This window comes from Dasypus novemcinctus, chromosome 5, assembly GCF_030445035.2.
Source record: "Dasypus novemcinctus isolate mDasNov1 chromosome 5, mDasNov1.1.hap2, whole genome shotgun sequence".
In the NCBI taxonomy this organism is placed as follows: domain Eukaryota; kingdom Metazoa; phylum Chordata; class Mammalia; order Cingulata; family Dasypodidae; genus Dasypus; species Dasypus novemcinctus.
Window position 1 is genome coordinate 141645919 of NC_080677.1, and position 23449 is coordinate 141669367.

Below are 23449 nucleotides of genomic sequence, written 5' to 3' on the forward strand. Positions count from 1 at the left end.
TCACAGACAGCAAGCAAAACCCAAAAAGGCCAAGCAATTTTTCCCTACATCCCTCATCCCCCATAGAAGACAATCCCACGAATGCTTGTATGCCTCTCCACCCCGCCTTAAAATGAGCCCTCACTGGCCTCATGCCTCCCAGTGGTATTAGCAATCCAATTAGGAATGCTGGCTTTTCAGGTGTTGGTGATGTGTTTTCAGAAAGTACATGAAACAGAACAAGCTAGGGCCTTACAGCCTCTAGCAAAAAAAAAAAAAACAAAACCCAAAAAACCCAAAAAACTAACATTTCATAGCAGATTAATAAAACAGAGCTATAAAGCAGAGGCCAAAGCCCAAAAGACCAATTCTATATATTTACTTTATAGCTTATAAAGCTTTACCTTTGCAGATTTCCCATATAACTCAGAACAAGGCTGAGTTAGGTTCAGTGCAGTTTTTGCTTAGAGTTCCCCACTCAGGGATTCTCTAAGGGCACTCATAGACTCGATGAGTTTACTGCCTTTCATACTTTGCACTTAAAAAAGAAAATAAAGCTATGCTTCCCCTAAATGGACAGTTAATCATATTCTTCAAAGTGCAGGCAGTGACATTTTAAATTTTTTTTTTTTTGGTCACAATCCCTGTTATTTAGGAATCACTTTTCTTTACAAAATATTTATCACATGTTAAAACGAATTACTTTCTTCGCATGTGTAACTTATTTGTGATTACTTTTTGGATATACCCTTTAGACCGAAAGGCCCGTGAGGACAGAAATCATGTTTGTTCACTGCTGTCTCCCCAGTGCTACAAACACGGTAGACACTCAGTAGATGGCGAATGAGTGAATGAATGGCCCTGGAGTCAGGTGGCAGAGTAGTTTCTAAAAATAATACAGAACAGAATAATATATTAGTATATTGGATATAAGATTTTATTTCTGGAAACCAGAGACTGGTCTCCAATAGCTCTCTCCTCCTCTACCAATCCTTCCTCCATATCCTTATTTATGAAATTCCATTTGCCTAACCGGAGCCACAGGATGCGTCTAATCATGGCTCCAATACCGTTTAAACCTGGGGTTCTCCATTTCATTCAGTCATGAGTAAATGTTCAGCAGTACCCAAAATATGAAAGCCATAACTTCAAAATTTAACTTTTGAGGGTCTTGAGATTAAAATGGCATATGGCTAACAGCCTGATTAGTTCTTCCAAATTCCTGCTAAAATACCCAGAAAGGGGATAAAACATCACTACCAAAAGTGACTCCATTAATCTAGAAGTAATTTCTCCTAATTAAAAGATTATTGGGGAAGCGGATGTGGCTCAACTGATAGAGTGTCTGCTTACCATATAGGAGGTCCAGGGTTTGGTACCCAGGGCTTCCTGACCCATGTGGTGAGCTGGTCTACGTGCAGTGCTGCTGCGTGCAAGGAGTGCCGTGCCATGCAGGGGTGTCCCCCGTGTAGGGAGTCCCTCGCACAAGGAGTCACCTCACAAAGAGAGCTGCCCTGTGCAAAAAAAGTGCAGCCCACCCAGGAGTGGTGCCGCACACACGGAGAGCTGATGCAGCAAGATGACACAACAAAAAGAGACAGATTTCCAGAGCTGCCTACAAGAATGCAAGCAGACACAGAGGAACACACAGCGAATGGACAGAGAGCAGACAACGGGATGGGCGGGAGGGGGGGAGGGAAAAGGGAGAGAAATAAATTAAAAAAAAAAAAAGATTATTGGACCTGGATTCTAAAGTGCCAGGACACCTAGAAATTTGAACAAGCCTATCTGTCTTCAGTCCTCTCCTGTGACTTCCTGTATTTTAGATACAAGTCTTTAGCAGCCCTCACAAAAAGAGCTCTTTCTCCATGCAGTGGTTGCTGGGTTTTATGCTATTGCTTTGTTTTGTTTTAAAAACATGGTCTCTTCTTTCGCCCAGCTCCATTATTGATGCTGCTTTTCTTTCTTTCTTTTCTTAAACTTTTATATTGCTCATTTCTTTTCTTTTTTTTAAAATTAAAGTTAATAGATCCCAAGGAATGTTACATTAAAAAACATAAAAAACAAGAGGTTCCCTTATAACCCACTCCCCACCTCCCACCACATCATTTTTGTAAATTGTATTTTTTAAAGATATATACATCACAAAAAAAATTACATTAAAAAATACAAGAGGTTCCCATATATCCCCAACCCCCCACCCCACTCCTCCCACACCAACAACCTCCCTCATCATTGTGGCACACTCATCACACTCAGCGCTGCTTTTCTTTCATCCATTTAGAGCCTGCAAAGCTGCTATCTTCTTTTTCATAGTTTTCATCTCTGTTGAAATTACCTATCTGATCTAATATGTTGTCCACATTTCCCAGTAGAGACTTTAACATATAAATCAATTATTTTAAATTCTCTGACATATAGTTCTAATTTCTACATTTCATATCTGTGTCTGATTCTGATGGTTGCTTTGATTTTTGAGAAGTGTATTGTTTTTCTCTTGCTTTTTCGTATGCCTCTTAATTATTTGTTGAAAGTTGGACACCTTGTAGAGGTGGTGGGTTTGGTTTTTTGGGGGGCCTGGAAATGGCCGCACCTTTTCCTTTGCTAGGCCTTTCAGGTGGGGGTGTGAGTTAGGACCCAGTTAGGCTGGCGTTGACGTTCCTCTGGTGATGTCTCGGGTTTAGGGCAGGAGCGTGGAGGTTCGTTTCTTAGGCTTTCTGTTTTCCAATGTCAGTTCAACCCTCAGCTTTTCTCCCCTTTGCACCATACCTCAGAAAGGGTCTGTCTCAGGAGTGGTTGCTTAAAGCTTACTGGCCTGTGGGTGGGAGGAGGTGGAGGTAAGGGGTTCGGAATTCTCTGCTGTCCTGACTGAGTCTCTGGCACGGGCCATACCCTGTGTGTCAAGTCTGTGCACTGCTGCCTCTTTCTCAGTGAAGCTCTGCTGGAATCGTTCCTGTCTGGCACCCACGGTTCCACGGGGGTAGGTTTTTCCAGTTGTTTCCTCTCCCGAGCAATAGAGGTCTTCCCAAGTGCCCTAACTGTGGCAGGGTGTGTTGCCTCTCCTCTCCCAGTAGGTTAGGCGGTTTTGGTCTGCAGGGGAGATGGGTGAGGAGGCCTAGGAGAACGTCTGCCCATTCTGCAGCAGCTCTTTTTTTTTTTTTAAAGATTTATTTTTTGCTTATTTCTCTCCCCTTCCCTTCCCCCCATTGTCTGTTCTCTGTGTCCATTTGCTGTGTGTTCTTCTGTGTCCACTTGCATTCTTGTCAGCAACACCAGGAATCTGTGTCTCTTTTTGTTGCATTATCTTGCTGCATCAGCTCTGTGTGCGGCACCACTCCTGGGCAGGCTGTGCTTTTGTCAAGAGGGGTGGCTCTCCTTACAGGGTGCACTCCTTGTGCATGGGCTCCCCTACGGGCGGACACCCCTGCATGGCACAGCACTCCTTGCGCACATCAGCACTGCATGTGGGCCAGCTCACCACATGGGCCAGGAGGCCTGGGTTTGAACCCTGGACCTCCCATATGGTAGGCGGGCGCTCTATCAGTTGAGCCAATCTGCTTCCCCAGCAGCTCTTATTCTCACCTCCAGTTCTGCACCATGAGGGAGACTTTCCCAGGAGTCTTGCCATATTTTTTTCTCTGAGTGCCTGGTGGGTTCATGGATAACAAACCTGCAAGAGGATGTGGCTTCTCCCTTTACTGGGGCGCCAGTGGCTTTACCCTCTCTATGTCTGTAGAGCCTTATTTTCCTCTTCCTAAGTGTCTTCTTTATGATCGTTCTACTACTTAGACAGTTCCTTCCTCAAGGGGAACTCTGTGCCAGCTATTCATATACTCGTTCCCGTGCTATATATTTATATGAAGGAAATTAGTGAACAAATGTTAATATACAGCCTGTTTGTAAAATCTAATATGAAATAGAGCAAAATTAGCCACAAGGTGGCAGCAAACATTTAGCAGTTAGGAATTCCAATTCTTAAGAACTCTTTTTTTTTTTAGCAAATCAATCTTGTTGATACATATTAATGAGCATATAGCTCATCCAAAGTGTACAATCACTGGTATTTGGTATAATCACATGGTCTTAAGAACTCTTGATCTTCTCTTTATTTTAGAGATTTCACCCAGGCAATGAAGTGCATTTAGAATTCCTAAACCAAATAAGTCTGCAAATAGTAACATGGTTAAAAGCTTCCTTCTGAGGATGGCTATTGTTTTTTAGAAATCCACAGTAATCTCGTCTTTCTCATGTTTAAGGGGAAGGCTTCTCCACATTTGATCAAGGGGGATATCACTGTTATTTTTTTAAAGAGTTTTTTTTTCTAGGCATTGAAATTAATAATACTTAAAAATCTCACAATTTAAGTAAAATCTTTTCTGTTCTAAAATTCCCTGTATCCTTACAATTCTTCGATTTTCTGGCTTACACCTTAGGCATCTATTCCCTTATTCAACCAACATTCACTGAAATCTTAACATGGGCCAGTAACAGCAGTAGGGACAGAGGATACATTTATGAACAAAATAACCTGTGTCCTCATGGAGTCTACTGATTTAACAGGGAGAGACATTTTAAAAATAAGCAGATAAATAGCTATGTAAATGTAGTTGTGACAAGGGTTTCAAAGGAAAGGTTCTTTATTGCTTTGGTGGAGACTGAGGGGTAGTGGCAGTTCATTTGGGCAAGAATGAACTGTATAAAGCTGGGAAATCACTACTTGACAGAATTGTACCTTCATCACACAACATGGAAATAGCTGTGAATCAATAGTGATCCTTTATCCAACAATGATGGGCCATGTGGCCATGGGTAAGTCATTTCATCTCTCTAAACCTGAGGATTTTTTTTTTCTCTGCAGAGCAAAAAGCTGCTTCTAAGAGGGGGTGATACTGTGGTTTCTAAGTCTGAAAGAGTATAGTTTGGGAGTAAAGAAAATTCTTCCCTGTTAAGTGTGATGAATTGGAAGTAGAAGCATGAGTGAATAGGTTGTCCTGTCGGTCGGGAAACCAGAGTCACCCGAGCATGGTTTATGTGGTCTTTCTGGAAAAAAAGCTATGAGAATAGAAAAACAAATAATGTAAATCAACAAACTCCAAACAAAAACAATACCTAGGAAATTACAAAGATACCCTTAGAAATAATCTGGAATTCTGAAAGCTCATCTTCAATCTGTGATACCGACCTTTGCAAACCTGTAATGAAAAAAAAAATTCCCCACATTATTGCAATGCCCCACCTGTTAATCACCAAGCCAAGGCTATCAAAAGAAACACCTTCTTAAATCTTGATTCTTTATCATTCATGCTTAAAGTCCCGAATGCTGAGTCATCCATATAACAATATAATAACATAGCAGTACTACCGTGAAGGTCAGAAAACATCTTTATTGAAAGTTTTTACACCCGAGTATTGGGTGGAGAGGGCCAGGAAGAGCACAGTCAGCCTTACTTGAAACTCAATTCTTTTTTCCTTTTCTCCTATAGAGGGCAACATAAGCTTCCGAATAAGCTGCCTTTGGGCCTCCCCTGGTTCCTGTTGCCACGACCTCCCTAAGGGTGGCGGGCGAGGTGGAGGAGGAAGGGGCCACTGAGCTCTGTGCCTGTGCCTGCCCTTGCTCCTTCTCACTGGCCTCTGCGCGTTAGCTGGGGTGGACCCTGCCACGCCCATGAGGTCCGGAAGGATGGTTTCCAGGTGTGGCTCTTCTCATGCTTTGTGTTAAGTCAAATTGTTCACCTTCACAAAATAAGGAGTAAACTTAGGGGGAAATGGGCATTTTGAAAGTAGTAAATACAGAAAGTTGTCCGTTTGGGTTTTGCATATAATTTAAGAGTCTATTTATTGCACTCCTACCAGGTTAGTAACTACGTCTGGTGCTGCGGATTCTGGAGTGAACAAGGCAAAGTCTCTTCTGCCTCCGAGAAGATTGGGGACTGTTACGTTTTCCTTATTCGCATAGCCGACTATATGTAAATGATGTCTTGCAACCCGTAGATGATTACTTCTGTACTCCAAGATGCAAAAGTTATCCCTATATTCATGACCTTTACACATCCTGTAGCTCCTAGCACAGTGCCTGGTGTATAATAGACATTCGATCGCTGTTTGCTCAGTGAGTGCAGAGCAGGTAGTGGAGTGTCAAGACCAAACCACTGGGAAGTAGATTTGGCTTAAGTGATAGAGCGTCTGCCTACCACATGGGAGGTCCAGGGTTCAAGCCCCAGGGCCTCCTGACCCATGTGGTGAGCTGGCCCATGCACAGTACTGATGCGTGCAAGGAGTGCCCTGCCATGCAGGGGTGTCCCCCATGTAGGGGAGCCCCACGCGCAAGGAGCATACCCCGCAAGGAGAGCTGCCTCGCACAAAGAAGGTGCAGCCTGCCAGGAGTGATGCCGCACACACTGGAGAGCTGTTGCAGCAAGATGATGCAATAAAAAAGAGACACAGATTCCCGGTGCCGCTGACAAGAATGTAAGCAGACACATAAGAACACACAGCAAATGGACAGAGAGAGCAGACAATGGGGGGGAGGGGGGTAGGTGCAAGGGGGGAGGGGAGAGAAATAAATTTAAAAAAAAATCTTTAAAAAAAAAAGACCACACCACCAAGGTCTGATTCCCAATTGCACTGCCAAACATTATGGGATTTTTTTTTTTTTTAAGATTTATTTTTTATTTATTTCTCTCCCCTTACCACCCCCCCACCCCCACCCCGCATTTCTGCTCTCTGTGTCCATTCACTGTATGTTTTTCTGTGTCCACTTGCATTCTTCTCAGCAACACTGGGAATCTGTGTCTTTTTGTTGCGTCATCTTGCTACATCAGCTCTCTGTGTGTGCAGCACCACTCCTGGGCAGGCTGCGCTTTTTGTCATGTGGGGCAGCTCTCCTTATGGGGCACACTCCTTGCACGTGGGGCTCCCCTGCGGGAGACAGCCTGTGTGGCATGGCACTCCTTGCACACATCAGCACTGCACGTGGGCCAGCTCATCGCACGGGCCAGGACGCCCTGGGTTTGAACCCTGGACCTCCCATATGGTAGGCAGACACTCTATCTGTTGAGCCAAATCCACTTTCCACATTATGGGATCTTGAATAAAAACTTTTTTGCTTCAGTTTCCTCTTCTATCAAATAGCTACCTAAAAACTGTTGACATTTTAGAGGACTAAAATAACACCCATTACTTCCCTGTTGATGTTTAGAATTGATTGGGTGAAAATAGATGAAGGGGTCCAATCAATGGAAATAACTTTTCATAATCATGCTGAGTAAGCTAATTGAATTATGTGACTTTTCAATAATATCTGAAAGGGGTTACTAACACTTGAACCCAGAATTAAACACACATGCTCGTAATAACAGGTTGCACCAGACAATACCAACCTCCCCCATGGGAGCAGACCCCTGACGCCTGGTGGAGAAAGATGGGAAATGCAGGCTCTCTGCTGGCAGATCCACCCTGAAGAGGAGAGAGGAAGGGCGAGAACCCTGCCTGCCCAGTTCCTTCTATGAATACAAAACTCACTAATCAGACAGGTCTCTGGGGGAGGAGGGAGTGAGGCCAGCAACGAAACTACACGAAAGCATGAGGACAGGGGAAACGGATCCTGTCAGCCCCGACGGTGAGTTTGCTGTGGGAATTCAAATAAAATTACATAATCTATTTAAACTATTTCATAGTAAGCACTCAATAAGTGTAATGGGTAATGAGGGTTTATTTTTCTTTTACAAACATATGTATTTTGATACGACAGATATACTTAGATCAATGATTCTCAACCTCAGGCAGTTTAAAATCACCGTGGGAGCTTTTTACAAAATACATACTATTTGAAACGGACTCTCTGGCAGTGGGACAAAATTCATTTTCTTTATTTTTTTTAGAGTGTTCCAGGTTCTAATTCGCAGCCCTGGTTGAGAATCACTTTAGGAAATCTGTCTATCTAGCCATGTCTATCTATGTAAGTCTATTTATCTATCATCATTTATTATCTAAAACATTTTTCAAAAGTTTTCAGTAAGGTTTCTAATTTTTTAGTAGCTAGCATCTGCTCTTGAAAGACCATTTACAGACATCCTAAATGGATGTTCTTTTGTGTGGTTTTCTCTTCACTTAACAATTCAGAATTGCTGTTAGATAGATTCCAAGGAGTGCAGGTATCTATTGCACTAGGGGGATATTTTCTTGCATATAATCACAGTGCTGGCCACTATTTCCTTAACCTGCTAGCTGATGTTAAAAGAGGACAAATCAAACAGAATGGAGGTCAGCCCTGTAACAAGGGAAATTTGCCCTAGGCTGTGAAGTAAACCTTACTGTGCTATATTTGTGAAGAAAATAATCCTATTACAAATTTCTTTAATAATTCAAATTAATTCACAATAAGTTCTTTACTTGAACCCTTGCAATGACTTCTTAGGAGATCTCCCCACTGATCCCCTCTTCCCCCTTCTTCCCCCCACCATTAACTATTCTATACAATATGACTATAGTTAGATTATATCACTTAACTCCTTTAAATCTTCAGGTAGTTTCTCACAATCCTTAGAATAAAACTGGAATTCCTTGCTACGACCTATAGAGAGGACTTTAGCTTCTTATTTCATGACCTCATCCTGTGCCACAGTCTGACTAACTTGCTTCTCTCTTCTTTGGTTACTCCACCTCAGGACCTTTGCAGTTAAATCTCTCTCCACTTGGACTGCTCTTCTGCAAGCTCTTGCCTTGACAGGCTCTTTCTCTTCCTTCAGGTCAATTGCCCAAATTCTTTGATCACTCAATCATTTCCTATGTTAGATACAAATAAGAAATCAACCTCTGTTTTTCTGAGGTGACAGGATTTTCCCATCAGATGTGGGATAATAAGAAATAAAGAGGTGGCTGCGTGTAGCTCCCATTTTGCTTGTGTGATGGAAGCTGAGACAGCATGGTTTGGGGTTGTGGAAGGCAGTATTGGCAGTCACTTTGTGACAGTAAGGAGAACAGTAAGGTCAAGGTAAATCGGTGGAAGTGGCCAACTCTTTGGTATGGTTCATGGAGTTGATGCAGGAAGTGTTTTCTTCCAATCTTTCCAATAAATCTGTGAGCGTTCTATTATATATATATATTTTTTGGAGGTACTGGGGATTGAACCCAGGACCTAGTACATGGGAAGCAGGTGCTCAACCACTGAGCTACATCTGCTCCCCTCTGATATCCTTTCACAACTTTGCTTCTGACTTAAACTAGCCAGTGGAGCTTCTGTTGTTTGCAACCAAAAACTTTGATAAAAGGTTACAGAGTCCTTTCCTGATTACTTTATTTGAATTTGACCTACCAGCTACTCTTTGAATATTATCCTGTTTATTTTTGACATAGCATTTATAGCAACTTTATTAGACTTATATGTTTATTTCTTTATTGTCTTTCTCTGCCCTCTTGAAGATAAGCTCCACGAAGGCAGGGAACTTGTTTATCTTATTCACTGTTAAAGCCACAATACTTAGAACACAGCTTGGCACAATAAATAAATATTGAGCCTGGTGCTCTACAAATACTTCTTGAATGAGCATCTGAATGGAGCTCTCGCAATCATAATTTTGTCTGCATTACTGCTTCAGTAAGAATATATTACTTTGAAAGTGTGTGAACCTTCCACACATCTTCTTTTTGTCTTTTATTATTATTATTTTTAACTTAGTGGACTGAAGTACCTGCAAACAACTTGGTTTCTATACCTAACCTTCCTCTTCTTCTTTTTTTTTTTACGTTTAACAGAAGTTTGAGGAAAAATAATCAAAAGGCAGAAAACAGTCATATGCTGTGATGTTTAAAAAATATATCAAAGCCTTTCAGGAGTCAGCTTGGAGTGGGTACCCAGTCAGCCCTGCCTTCCATCTCACCTCTATCTGCCACACACTACAATGAAAACCAATTTTCAGTATTACGCCCCCTCGTAGACCACAGGCTCAGCCCTTAGAGAAGCCGCATCTGTATCACGATGTTTCCAACCCTACTTCACTTTAAGTTGCACATCAAATGCTTTGTAAAACCGTCCTCATCCCTCATCAAAATTAATTACCCCCTCCCTTTTTTCTCTCTTCGAACAGCATCATATACTTCTGTTCAGCCTTTATTTCATTCTGTCCAAACGTAATCAGTTGTTTGCACATCTGCCTCTCCTGTTACATTTGTGAATTCCTTTAGGGTAGAGATCACATTTAATTAATCTTGGAAGCCACCATGCCACGCACACATCCACCCTTCACTACTATTTGTACATTGTAGACCCTCAAACCTCGTTTGGAGACTTGATTATTTCTTAAGGCAATACATTTTATTTAAAAATTTTCCACTTAATTCTGCACCGGCTAGGAAATTCAATTAAACAGAATATTTGATTCTCTGAGCGTTCTCTTTCCCCAAGGTTTTATTTGGCTACTCTGCAAACTGAAACCTAAGAAATGCGTCCTTTTTTGGAGTCGCTAATGGAAGTAAGAAGACTTGATGAGCTGAGAGTGGGATGGTTCAACCTTTGGGCTTGGCGCTTCTCTGGACTTTTTCTGGGTGACACTCAGAGGACAGACAGCCTTACAAGAGGAGTGCCTGTGCCTTTCTGCCTTTGGGAGTAGAGGGAGAGTGACTATGATTGTCTCTGACAGTTGATGACTTAAAAAGACCTACGATGCGCCGGTACTATTCATGGTACTAGCATAAGGAAATATATGCATCTCTTTAGGGAAACACTGGGTATCATGACAGAAAGATTTAATGAGCAGGGATGTATAGACAGAAGAGCAGAAGAAATTAACCTGGAGTGGTTGCTTAACTGGCTTTTCTGTGCACTTCCTTCTAACTCTGGCACTGGGCTAACTTGTTATATACCTTCAGGCTCAGATCTCCCTGGAGCCAGTTTCCAAGCAGAGGGAAGTATAAGCAGTGCTTACACCACTTCTTATTAGGTCAACTCTTATTAGCTTATTATTAAATTTGTTCTTTCTACTAATTCTCCTCTGACCCTGCTCCCCACCCCACCTTCCTAGTAATCTTTCCTGTCTCGTATTCCATGTTCGTTGACTTCTCATTGGTTTTCTGCCTGGAGCTCAGTCCCAATGGGCAAGGGGTATGTGGGCACAGAAAAATTTCCAGATTCTCCATGCTCATATGTGCTCTTTCCTAAAACTGATTTGCCTAAGAATTAAGAATGCCCCTGAAGCTGAGTCATCAAGCAATTCTCCTTTCCCTACCCCCTTTCATAGGCCCTCTTCCCTACTTTATGTATTTTAAAAAGGCATCTCTCAACTGAACTCAAATGATGCAGTGTTCCAGAATGTTAAAACTTCCAGGGCATAAGACAAGGAAATAATTTGAAATGTGGGTGATCTAAATCCATTGTTAATCAAGAAAGGATACATCCACAGTAAAGCTTTGTGTGTTTCCTATCTTATACAGATTTCTTTTAATGGTAAAGCATGACATTATCAACAAGAGTATTTTGTCACATGTTGGGATATTCCAAATTAAAATATATTGTGGCATGGGAGGCAGGAATGATGACAACGTTGGGTTAAGGACCTCACCTCTTTCTTCCCCTGACTAGTCACATAAGGCATTGTTTCTGAAGGTGATTCTTGTGAAGTAAGCCAAGTGAGTGTTGCAAAGGAACACTGGGGAAGAGCAGCACCTTTGTATCCAGGCGGCAACCTTACAGCAAAGTGTCATAATTACCTGTTTACCGCACCATAGGTACCTTCAAGATTGGTAAGAAAAGTATGCAGAGGGAAGCGGATTTGGCTCAATGGATAGAGTGTCCACCTACCACATGGGAGGTCCAGGGTTCAAACCCAGGGCTTCCTGACCCATGTGATGACCTGGCCCACGCACAGTGCTGATGTGCGCAAGGAATGCCCTGCTGTCCAGGAGTGTCCCCTGCATAGGAGTGCCCCACATGTGAGGAGTGTGTCCCACAAGGATAGCCACCCCACGTGAAAAAAGTGCAGCCTGCCCAGGAGTGGCGCCACGCACATGAAGAGCTGATGCAGCAAGATGACACAACAAAAAGAGACAGATTCCCAGTGCCGTGGACACAGAAGAATGCACAGTGAATGGACACAGAGAGCAGACAACTGGGGGGGGGGGGGCGGGGAGGGAGGGGGAAAGGGAGAGAAATAAATTTTAAAAAAAAATTTAAAAAAGAAGAATATCTCAACATGCCCCATACCAATGGATGCCTAGAAATTTCACTGTTGTGGAAGGCCCCTGAATTAAAAAAAAAAAAAAGTATGTAGAGACTAAAGTCTCCCTTTCCTGCATGTTCTTTTTCAATAATGGAGAGTACACTCATTCACTTTGTCCTCCATCTGCAGCTCAGATGCAGTTTTTTTTTCATGATGTCTGGGACAAGACAAGTGAAAAGTTTTGTATTTACTTCTGACTCATCAATGTTACATCTTGGAGCAAAAGCAATGCATTATATATTGAATTACAATTAATGGTTTATGTCTCCTTGAATATTTAACTAATTTTGTAGGAGAACATCATTAAATCATTTAATTATCATTACATTATATTGAATATTGTAAATCCACTTTACTTTCCATTTGGGTAGGAGTCTTCTGCTCATTATCACTAATTAACCACTTCTTGACTCATTTATCTCTTTTTATCATGCATTTATTGGGCTTAGATGAATATGTTGTGACTTCAACAGTAAACCATGCACTTACTGATAACCATTAATGTAGCTTTTGTGAGTCTTGCTGTAATGGACTAGTGGCCATTAATGGTCTCTTCTTCTTCCTGTTAATTTTCACTGAGCTGTGTTTCATTTTACCAATAAATACTATTCATCTGTGGATACATGAATTAATTGGAAAAAACAATCTTATCTACCTTAATAGATATTTTTAGTTCTTTTCTCCAGGATTAAGGAAAGCACATGAAACTAAAATGGAGTATGCATTAGAGATGGAATTTTTGTTTTTTAAAAAACAATTTTTAAAAACATTTTTATTTTTAAAGAAGCTTTGAGTACATAAATGTTACAAAAAAAATATAGGGGGGAGCAGATTTCACTCAACTGATAGAGCATCTGCTTACCACATGGGAGGTCCAGGGTTCAAACCCAGGGCCTCCTGACCCATGTGGTGAGCTGGCCCAAGTGCAGTGCAGATGCACACAAGGAGTGCCGTGCCATGCAGGGGTGTCCCCTGTGTAGGGGAGCCCCACATGCAAGGAGTGTACCCTGTAAGGAGAGCCGCCCCACATGATAAAAGTGCAGCCTGCCCAGGAGTGGTGCTGCACACATGGAGAGCTGATGCAGCAAGATGATACAGCAAAAAGAGACACAGATTCCTGGTGCCACTGAGAAGAATGCAAGTGGACACAGAAGAACACACAGTGAATGGACACAGAGAGCAGACAACCGGGGGAGGGGAGGGGGAAGGGGAGCGAAATTAAAAAGAAATAGGGGATTCATATATGCCCCAGCCCTCCCCCTCCCACACTTTTCCTCTTTAACAACATCTTTCATTAGTGTAGTATATTTGTTACAATTGATGAACACGTATTGAAGCATTGCTACTAACCATGATATACAGTTTACACTATAGTTTACATGTTGCACTGCACAATTTTGTAGGTTTTGACAAAATGTATACTGGCCTGAATCTGTCATTGCAATGTCATGCAGGACAATTCCAATGTCCCCAAAATGGTCCATATTATACCTGTTCTTCCCTTTCCCTCCCTTCAGAACCTCTTGTGGCCACTGCTTTTATAGCAATGATACAGATTTTTCCACTGCTAGAATAATCATAAGTCTACTTCAGTCCACAGTTGCATTTTCCTCTTAAATTTGTTCATTCCTTGGTATTGAGGATTTTGGCATGGTGATGTCCACTCTGTTTCTAATGGGGGCGGGGGACTTAGGTCCCATGGGATAGATGGATGGAACAATATTGCTTGTAGTTGTAGATGCTCTCTGTTTTTTTTGATGGGCAATGTCCATCATCATCCTTTTGTTAGTTGTCTTAGGCAAGTCCAGTGAACTGAAGAGTAGGTATTGCAACTCTGCTGAGATTCAGGGCTCAACTGGGATATGAACAGACCAAAGATTTAAGTCTCTGGGACATATATTTAACAAGTATAGTGCTAATTACAGATTCAAATAAAAAGGGCAGAAGAGCCATGCGTAGGAAAATTACAAATGAGTGTAACTCTGTTAAATTGGGGAGTACATATTCTAAAGAAAGGCCCATGTGATAGCCAGTCCCTGAGCCTCAACAGACTTGCAACTCCTAAACTCTGGCTTATTGGACTTACGCCACTCAGCTAATAGGGAGATGAAGAAGGTCAACCACCACACCAGGGAGCCAAGAGTGCCTACAACTGAAAGCAGGAGAATTGCATCCAGCATCCATGTGGAATCTAAGCCCCCTCTTGATATAGATGTGGAGTGGACACAACCATTCTAGTGTCCACAGGATGGAGAAATAGAGTATGGATTAGAGTGGACTTACTGATATTCTATTCATGAACTATTGTGATTAGTAATTGAAGAAAATGTGGCATTGGTGTGGAGAAAGTGGCCATGGTGGCTGCCGGGGGTAGGGAGTGGGAGGAAGGGATGTGATGTGGGGACATTTTCGGGGGTTGGAGTTGTCCTGGGTGGTGCTGCAGGGACAGTTACTGGACATTGTATGTCTTCCCATGGCCCACTGGGTAGACTGTGGGAGAGTGTGGGCTGTGATGTGGACCACTGACCATGAGGTGCAGCGATCCTCAGAGATGTATTCACCAAGTGCAATGAATGTCTTATGATGTTGGAGGAGGTTGTTACTATGGGGGAGGAGTGGGGTGAGGGGGGTGGGGGGTATATGGAGATCTCATATTTTTTGAATGTAACATTAAAAAATAAAGACAAAAACAAAAAAGGATCAACTCAGATCAGCAGAATATCTCAACCTACGTGTAAGATCAGGTGTTAAAAACTGCTTTTTGACCTTGAATAAAAGGGGAAAATGGAAAGGACAAAAAAAAAAAAAAAAAAGGCCCACTGACAGATGCAGAATTGCTGAGATTGTCTGCCCTGCCTGTAGTGTTTACATGTCTCTAGAGCCCTCAGGAGTCCCTCTGTTTGAGGCATTGTTTACTGTGGCAGTCAATGAGATCCTGCTGAGAAGTGCATAAGTGTAACCTCGGGAATGATCTCCTGACTCACTTAGAAATCTCATTTATATTTATTTTCCCCTTTTGGTCAAGGTCTTTTTCCAAATGCATTGCTAGTTGGTGCTTGGTAATAATCTCTCAGTATCAGGGAGGTTCGTCCCTGGGAGTCATGCCCCATGCCAGGGGGAAGGTATTCTGAGTTTGGGTTAGAGAGAGGCTACATTGAGCAACAAGGAGGCATTCAGGAGGTAACTCTTAGGCTAAGTTGCAATTTCACAAGAAAAGGTTAATAAAGTACATAAAGCCATCAAGGGGGGTGGTATATGGGGACCTCATATGTTTTGAATGTAACATTTAAAAAAACTAAAGAGAGAGAAAAAATAAAAATAAAATAAAAGTTAAATTACAAGTGGCAAAAAAAAAAAAAGTCCATCAAGGTTCATAAGTACAACTATAAGTTTCAAGGGCCTGGCCTAATGGTTTGTCTTCCTTTGCTAGGCTCTGCCCATGCACTCAGGGGGTTCTTGCTACTCTATTAGAGAATATAGCAGGACTTCCCAGGATGGGACTTCAATATTCTTTTGGTTATTGTATGCGTCTCCACTCACCAAGACTATGCACCATGACCACTTGAACATATTCATATGCCATAGAGGCATGCCTCAGGTGCATCCCTTCCCATACTCCCCACACCCATAAATTTCCCCTGCCATGTTTTATGCAGGGTTTGGGATAGTGTTTCCAAATGGTATTTGTCATTTTGATTTTTCTCTTCTTTTTTTTTTAAAGATTTATTTTATTTCTCTCCCCTTCTCTCCCCCCTGCCCCATGACTGCTCTCTGTGTCCATTCGCTGTGTGTTCTTCTGTGTCCACTTGCATTCCTGTCAAGTGGCACCAGGAATCTGTGTCTCTTTTTGTTGCATCATCTTGCTGTGTCAGCTCTTTGTGTGTGCGGCACCACCCATGGGTGGGCTGTGTTTTTTTGCACGGGGTGGCTCTCCTTATGGGGTGCATTCCTTGTGCGTGGGGCACCCCTATGAGGGGGGCACCCCTTCATGGCATGGCACTCTTTGCATGCAGCAGCACTGCGTGGGCCAGCTCACCACATGGGCGAGGAGGCCCTGGGGATTGAACCCTGGACCTCCCATATGGTAGGCAGATGCTCTACCAGTTGAGCCACATCCGCTTCCCTGTTCTGTCTTTTATTCAGTTGGATTTTGCTTTCTCTCATCTAGGTGGTTTTTTGGTAATAAAAAACAATGAACTTTTTTATTTCCAAGGGAATTAAAAAGTCTGAAAGGAAAGAGTGTAAACCAGAGGCACTATTTAATTATTTTAAATATAAAATCTACAATTTTATTATGCAAAGTGTTAAACAATTTCAGAGAATTCTTTTATATTCTGGTAGGTCTTCCTTAGCAATTTACCAGATCAATAGCAGTTTCCATCTCTTCAGTTCCTCTCTCTCCTCAGATACATGACTCCTGAACCTACTCAGTAGTTGAGTAGTTGATTGGCATCACCTGCTCCTCCAGTAACCCCCAACTGCCCCACCCCCAGCAAAAATCCACTCCAAACCAGAGCTTTCAATAGGTGTCCAGTGTCTACTGAGTAAGGCACCCTAGATACCAAACGACCATCACCCCATGTTTCCACCATCTGCTGCTAATCATGCTGTTACTTCCTCCTGGAATCTCTCCTACTCCTGCCCTTCCATCCTATTTCTCCATCTACATTCTCATCTCTAATTCAATTGACTACCTGAAGCCAGCAGCAGAATTTGGGCATTCCTGAGGTAGTCACTGGCTATAACCCCACCAAACAGTATTTGCACTCTTGTAATTCTTAACTCTTGTGACCATCTCTTATCTTATTGTAAACTCCTTGAGGGTAGTATCTACTGCTCTTTTCAAATAAAACATTTAGCAAGTTGTCTTTCACATCAACAAATGTTTTTCTGTATTAAATTAAATTGAACCAAAACTCAAAATTCCTCTGGGCTATTTTATTTATGGTGGTTAGAATAGAATAACTCTCTTTATTTATGTCTGCATCATTTTTAAACCATTAAATGAGATCATAATATCAGGTTCTTGCTTACATTTTTACTTGGATAAAAATATAACCTGACATTTATCAAGTGCTTATTAAGAGCTAGGTATTTTTTTAAAAGTTTGTTTCTTAAAATATAAAAGTAATATTTACACATTGAAAATAATTGGAAATTATATTTAAAATTATTAAATTAGAAAATAAAAATAATTTGTAATCTTACCACCTAGACACAAATACCCTTAGTATTGTTGCATTTTGTTCTTTTTTTATTTTATTGAAGTATATCATTCATACATGAACATACATAAACAATAAGTGTACAAAGTTGTGAACTTACAAAACAAACATGCATTATAATACCATCCAGGGGTCCCATACATCAACCCACCACCAATGCCTTGCATTGTTGTGAGATGTTTCTCACAAAATATGAAAGAATATCATCAAAGTCTTACTACTAACTATACTCCAAATCTTATATTTGGTGTATTTCCCCTCAACCCACTCTATCATTATTAAAAAAAATTTTTTTTATTACAAAAGTTGTGAACTTTCAAAACAATCATGCATATGTGTAGAATTCCTATACAACACCTCTTCACCAACACACTACACTGTGGTGGGATATTTGTTATAGATTATGAGATAATATCAGAATATTACTATCAACCAAGGTCCATAGCATATATTGGGCACACTTTTTCTATACTCCCCCATTACCAACACACTACATCTTGGTATAGATGCATATATGTTACACTATTGTTGTTAACCACAGTCCATAGGTCACAGCAGTTGTATTTTTCTCATGTTTCTCCACATTCCTAACACCCTGCAATAGTGACATACATTTGCTCTAGCTCACAGAAGGACACACTTGCATCTGTACCATCAACCACAATTCTCATCCACTTCTGGGTTCACTGTGTTATTCAGTACCTAGATTATTCTCTAGCTTTCTTTCAGTTGATATTTATATCCCTAGACTATCCTTTCCAGCCTCATTCCCATTTATAAACCAGCTGCTACTCACTATAATGTGTTATATCAACTGTGTTACCAACAACTCTATACATTTCCACACTTTTACAGTAAAGTTAATTAAAAATTCTACATACATTAAACTTCAGTAGTCCATTCTCAGCCCTCCTCTTATTTCCTAATATTAAATACTCCAGGTTTTAACTCCATGCATTTATTGTTCGTATTTAGTTCATATTAATGAGACCATGCTGTATTTGTTCTTTTGTATCTGGCTTACCTCACTTACAATAATGTCTTCAAAATTAATCCATGCTATCATATGTGTCCCAATTTCATTTCTTCTTATTGCAGCATAGTATTCCATTGTATGTATATACCACATTTTGCTTATTCATTCATTGTTTGATGGACACTTGAGTTGTTTCTATCTTTTGGCAACAGTGAATAATGCCACTGTGAATATCAGTGTGCAGATGTGTGTTGGTGTCACAATTTTCAGTTCTTCTGGATATGTTCATAGTAGAGAAACTGTGGATCATATGGCAGGTCTATAATTAGTTTCCTGAGGAACTGCCAAACTGTCTTCCCCAGAAGCTGCACCATTTTACAATCCCACCAACAGTGAAGGAGTGTTCCTATTTCTCCATATCCCCTCCAGCAATTATTGTTTTCTGACTTTTTAGTAATAGCCATTCTATGGGGTGTGAGACAATATCTCATTGTTTTGATTTGTTTCCCTTATAGTGATATGGAACCTTTTATTTTTTTCATGTGCTTTCTGGCTATTTGTATTTCCTTTTTGGAGAAATGTCTATTTAAATTTTTTGCCCATTTTTAAATTGGATTGCTTGCTCTTTTATTGTTGAGTTGTATAATCTCTTTATATAGAAATGAAAAACAAACCCTTACTGGATATGTAGTTTCCAAATATTTTCTCCCACTGAGTGGGCTGCCTTTTCACCTTCTTGACGAAGTCCTTGGAATCACAGAAGTTTTCCAGTTTGAGGAGGTCCCATTTGTCCATGTTTTCTTTTGTAGCTCATGCTTTTGTGTAAGATTTAAGAATCTACCAATTACCGCTAGGTCTTGATGTCTTCCTCCAGTTTCTTTTAGGAGCTTTATGGTTCTTGCTTTTAAATTTAGGTCTTTGATCCATTTTGAGTTAATTTTTGTATAAGGTGTGAAACAGGGGTCCTCTTTCTTTCTTTTGGGTATGGATATCCAGTCCTCCCAGAACCATTTGTTGAATAGACTATTCTAGCCCAGTTGGGTGGGCTTGCTAGCCTTGTCAAAACTTCCTTGACCATCAGGGAGGATCTGTTTCTGAGCCATTAATTTTTTTTAAAAAGTTTTATTTTATTTATTTCTCCCTTTCCCACCCCCTCCCCCTCCCCTGCCCTGTTCCGCCGTTATCTCCTCTCTGTGTCCATTCGCTGTGAGTTCTTCTGTGTCTGCTTGTATTCTCATTAGGTGGCTCCAGGAACTGCTCCTGGGACCTTCTACAGTGGGAGAGAGATGATTACTCTCTTGCGCCACCTCCAGTCTCTGTTCTGCTACATCTTCTTATTTTCTCTCCTCTGTGTCTCTTGTGTCATCTTGCTGCGCCAGCTCTCTGTGTCAGCTGGCACTCCTGTGTGGGGTGGCTTTCCTGGGCGGGGTGGCATTACCATGCAGGGTGGCACTCCTGTGCGGGGCCACATTCCCACGTGGGCTAGCACTCTGCATGGGCAAGTTGCTGCATGGGCGAGCTTGTCCTCAGCAGGAGGCCTTGGTGATTGAACCCTGGACCTCCTATATGGTAGATGGGTGCCCAATTGGTTGAGCCATATACATTTCCCTGAACCATCAGTTTGGTTCCATTGGCCTATGTGTCTATCTTTATGCCAGTACCATGAGGTTTTTACCAGTGTAGCTAAGTATTATGATTTAAAGTCCAGAAATGAGAGTCCTCCAACTTTGCTCTTCCTTTTTCAGATGTTTCTGGCTATTTGGGGCACCTTACCTTTCCAAATAAATTTGATTATTGCGTTTTCCATTTCTTTTAAAAATGCTGGTGGAATTTTTATTGGGATTGCATTGAATCTTCATATCAATTTGACCTTTTTATGTTAGTCTTCCAATTCATGAATGTTCTTCCAATTATTTAGGTGTTTTAGAATTTCTTTTAGCAATGCATTGTCATTTTCTGAATACAAGTGCTTTACATCCTTGGTTAAGTTTATTCCTAAATTCTATCAGTTCTATTAGTTGCTATTGTAAATGGAATTTTTTTCTGGACTTCCTCCTCAGATTGTACATTATGGTATAGAAACACCACTGATTTTTGCATATTGATATTATATCCTGACACTCTACTGAAATAGTTTATTAGCTCTAGCAGCTTTGTTGTAGGTTTCTTAGGACTTTCTAGGTATAGGATCATATCACCTATGAATAGCCAAAGTTTTACTTCTTCATTTCTGTTTTGATGACTTACTTTTTTTTCTTGCCTGATTGCTCTAGCTAGAACATATAGCACTATATTGAACAACAATGGTGACAGTGGGCATCTTTGTTTTGTTCCTGATCTCAATGGGAAAGCTTTCAATTTTTCACCATTGAGTACACAGTTAGCTGTAGGTTTTTCATATATTACCTTTATCATGTTGAGAAAGTTTCCTTCAATTCCTATCATTTTCATATTTTTATGAAGAAAGGATGCTTTATTTTGTCAAATGCTTTTTCTGCATCAATCGATAGGATCATGGGATTTTTCTTCTTAGAGTTATTAATGTAGCATATTGCACTGATTGATTTTCTTATGTTAAAGATTTTTAAAAATTTATTTCTCTCCCCTTCCCCCTCCCCCCCAGTTGTCTGCTCTCTGTGTCCATTTGCTTTGTGTTCTTCTGTGTTTGTCTGTATCCTTGTCAGTGGCACTAGAGAATCTGTGTCTCTTTTTGTTGCTTCATCTTGCTGTGCCAGCTCTCTATGTGTGCAGCATCATTCCTGGGCAGACTGCACTTTTTTTGCACTGGGCAGCTCTCCTTGAGGGGCATACTCCTTGTGCGTGGGGGACATCCCTGTGTGTCACGGCACTCCTTGCGTGCATCAGCACTGTGCATGGGCCAGCTCATCACGTGGGTGAGGAGGCCCTGGGTTTGAACCTTAGACCTCCCATGTGGTAGGCAGACACCTTATCCATTGGGCCAAATCCACTTCCCTGATTTTCTTATGTTGAACCACTCTTGCATGCCTGGTATAAAACTCACTTAATTGTGATGAATAATTCTTCTAATGTGTTGGATTCTATTAGCAAGTATTTAAAAAAAATTTTTTATTTTTAAATTTTTCCCCTTCCCCTCCCCCTCCCTCATCCCCTCCCTCATCCCCTCCCTCACCCTACTCTTTTTAAATTAATCTCTGTGTCCATTCACTGTGTGATCTTCTGTATCTATTCCTCTTTTTTTTTTTGGTCTTCTTTTCTCATTTTTTCTCCTCTAGGATTCACTGGGATTCAATCCTGGGGACCTCTGATGTCAAGAGAGATCCCTGTCAGCTGTGCCACCTCAGTTCCTGGGTTCTGCTGCCCTTCACCTTGACTCTCCCTTTTGTCTCTTTTTGTTGCATCATCATCTTGCTGTGTGACTCACTTGCATAGGCACTGGCTCACCCCATGGGCACTCACCTCCCTGTGTGGGCACTCAACTCACTATGCAGGCACTGGCTTGCCACACGGGCACTCATGCAGGCACTCAGCTCACCACGTGGGCACTTGGCTCACCACGTGGGCACTTGGCTCACCACGTGGGCACTTGGCTCACCGTATGGGCACTTGGCTCACCATGCGGGCACTTGGCTTACCACACAGGCACTGCCTCACTGCACAGGCATGCTTTCTCTTCTTCTTTTTCACTAGGAGGCCCCAGGGATCAAACCCAGGTCCTCCCATATGGTAGATGGAAGCCCTATCACTTAAGCCACATCCGCTTCCCTTTAGCAAGTATTTCATGAGGGGTTTTGCATCCTTATTCATTAAAGAAATGGATCTGTAATTTTCTTTTTTTGGGTAATATCTTTATCTGGCATTGGTATTAAGGAATATTGGTTTCATAGAATGAGTTTGACAGCATTCCTTCTTGTTCAATTTTTTGGAAGAGCTTGAGTAAAATTGGTATTAAATCTTCTTTGAATGCTTGGTAGAACTGATCTGTGAAACCATCTGGTCCTGGGCTTTTTATTTTGGGGAGTTGTTTGATGACTGTTTCAATCTCTTTACTTGTGATTGGTTTGTTGAGGTTTTCTATTTCTTCTAGGGTAAGTGTATGTTGTTGATGCATTCCTAGAAAATTTTCCATTTCATCTACATTGTCTAGTGTTTTGGTGTACAGTTGTTCATTGTATCCTCTTATGATCTCTTTTATTTCTGTGGGGTCAGTAGTAATGTCCTCATTTTCGTTTGTTATTTTATTTATTTGCATCTTCTCTCTTTTTTCTTTGTCAGTCTCCAGGGTTTGTTGATTTTGTTAATCTTCTCAAAGATCCAACTTTGGGTTTTGTTACTTCTCTCTATTGGTTTTTTTTTGTTCTCAAATTCATTTATTTCTTCTCTTTGTTATTTCATTCCTTCTATTTGTTTTGTGATTAGTTTGTGGTTCTTTTTCTAGTTCTTCCAGCTATGTAGTAGGTAATTGATTTTAGCTTTCCTTTTTTTAATTAATTTTTTTTATTTTTAAAGAAGCTTTAGATTACATACATGTTGCCTAAGAAATACAGTGTATGTAATATATGTACTAAGTAGTAATATTTTGATGATGCTTTTGTGTCGTTTGTGACAAATGATTCACAACAATGCAAGGTATTGGTGGCAGGGTGATGTATGGTACCCCAGGATGATGTATACATGTTTATTTTGTAAGTTTACAACTTTTACTAAACACTTACTGTTTATATATGTTCATGTATGAATGATATACTTCAATAAAATAAAAAAATATATAAAATTATCCTCCCCCAAGAAAAACATACAGTGTATTTCCATATACCTCACTCCTTCCCCCACACACTTTCCCACATTAACAACATCCTTTGTTAGTGCGGTACATTTGTTACAATTAATGAACACATATTGAAGCATTGCTACTAACTGTGGACTACAGTTTATATTTTAGTTTACATTCTGTCCCACACAGTTTTGTAGGTTATGGCAAAATATATAATGTCCTGTATCCATCATTGCAATGCCATGCAGGAGAATTCCAATGTCTCCAAAATGCCCCCATATTACACCTATTCTTCCCTCTCCCT

General features: G+C 41.0%; 1 long non-coding RNA gene across 1 annotated transcript in view; it reads left to right on the forward strand.

Annotated features, from left to right (window-relative positions):
- The first annotated feature begins 7370 nt into the window (after nt 1–7370).
- The window catches only part of LOC139438935 (uncharacterized), a 30126-nt gene continuing 14047 nt past the window's right edge, over nt 7371–23449 (forward strand). The window contains exon 1 of the long non-coding RNA XR_011648764.1: nt 7371–7597. This is a non-coding gene — a long non-coding RNA (uncharacterized lncRNA). The remainder of the gene's footprint in view (nt 7598–23449) is intronic.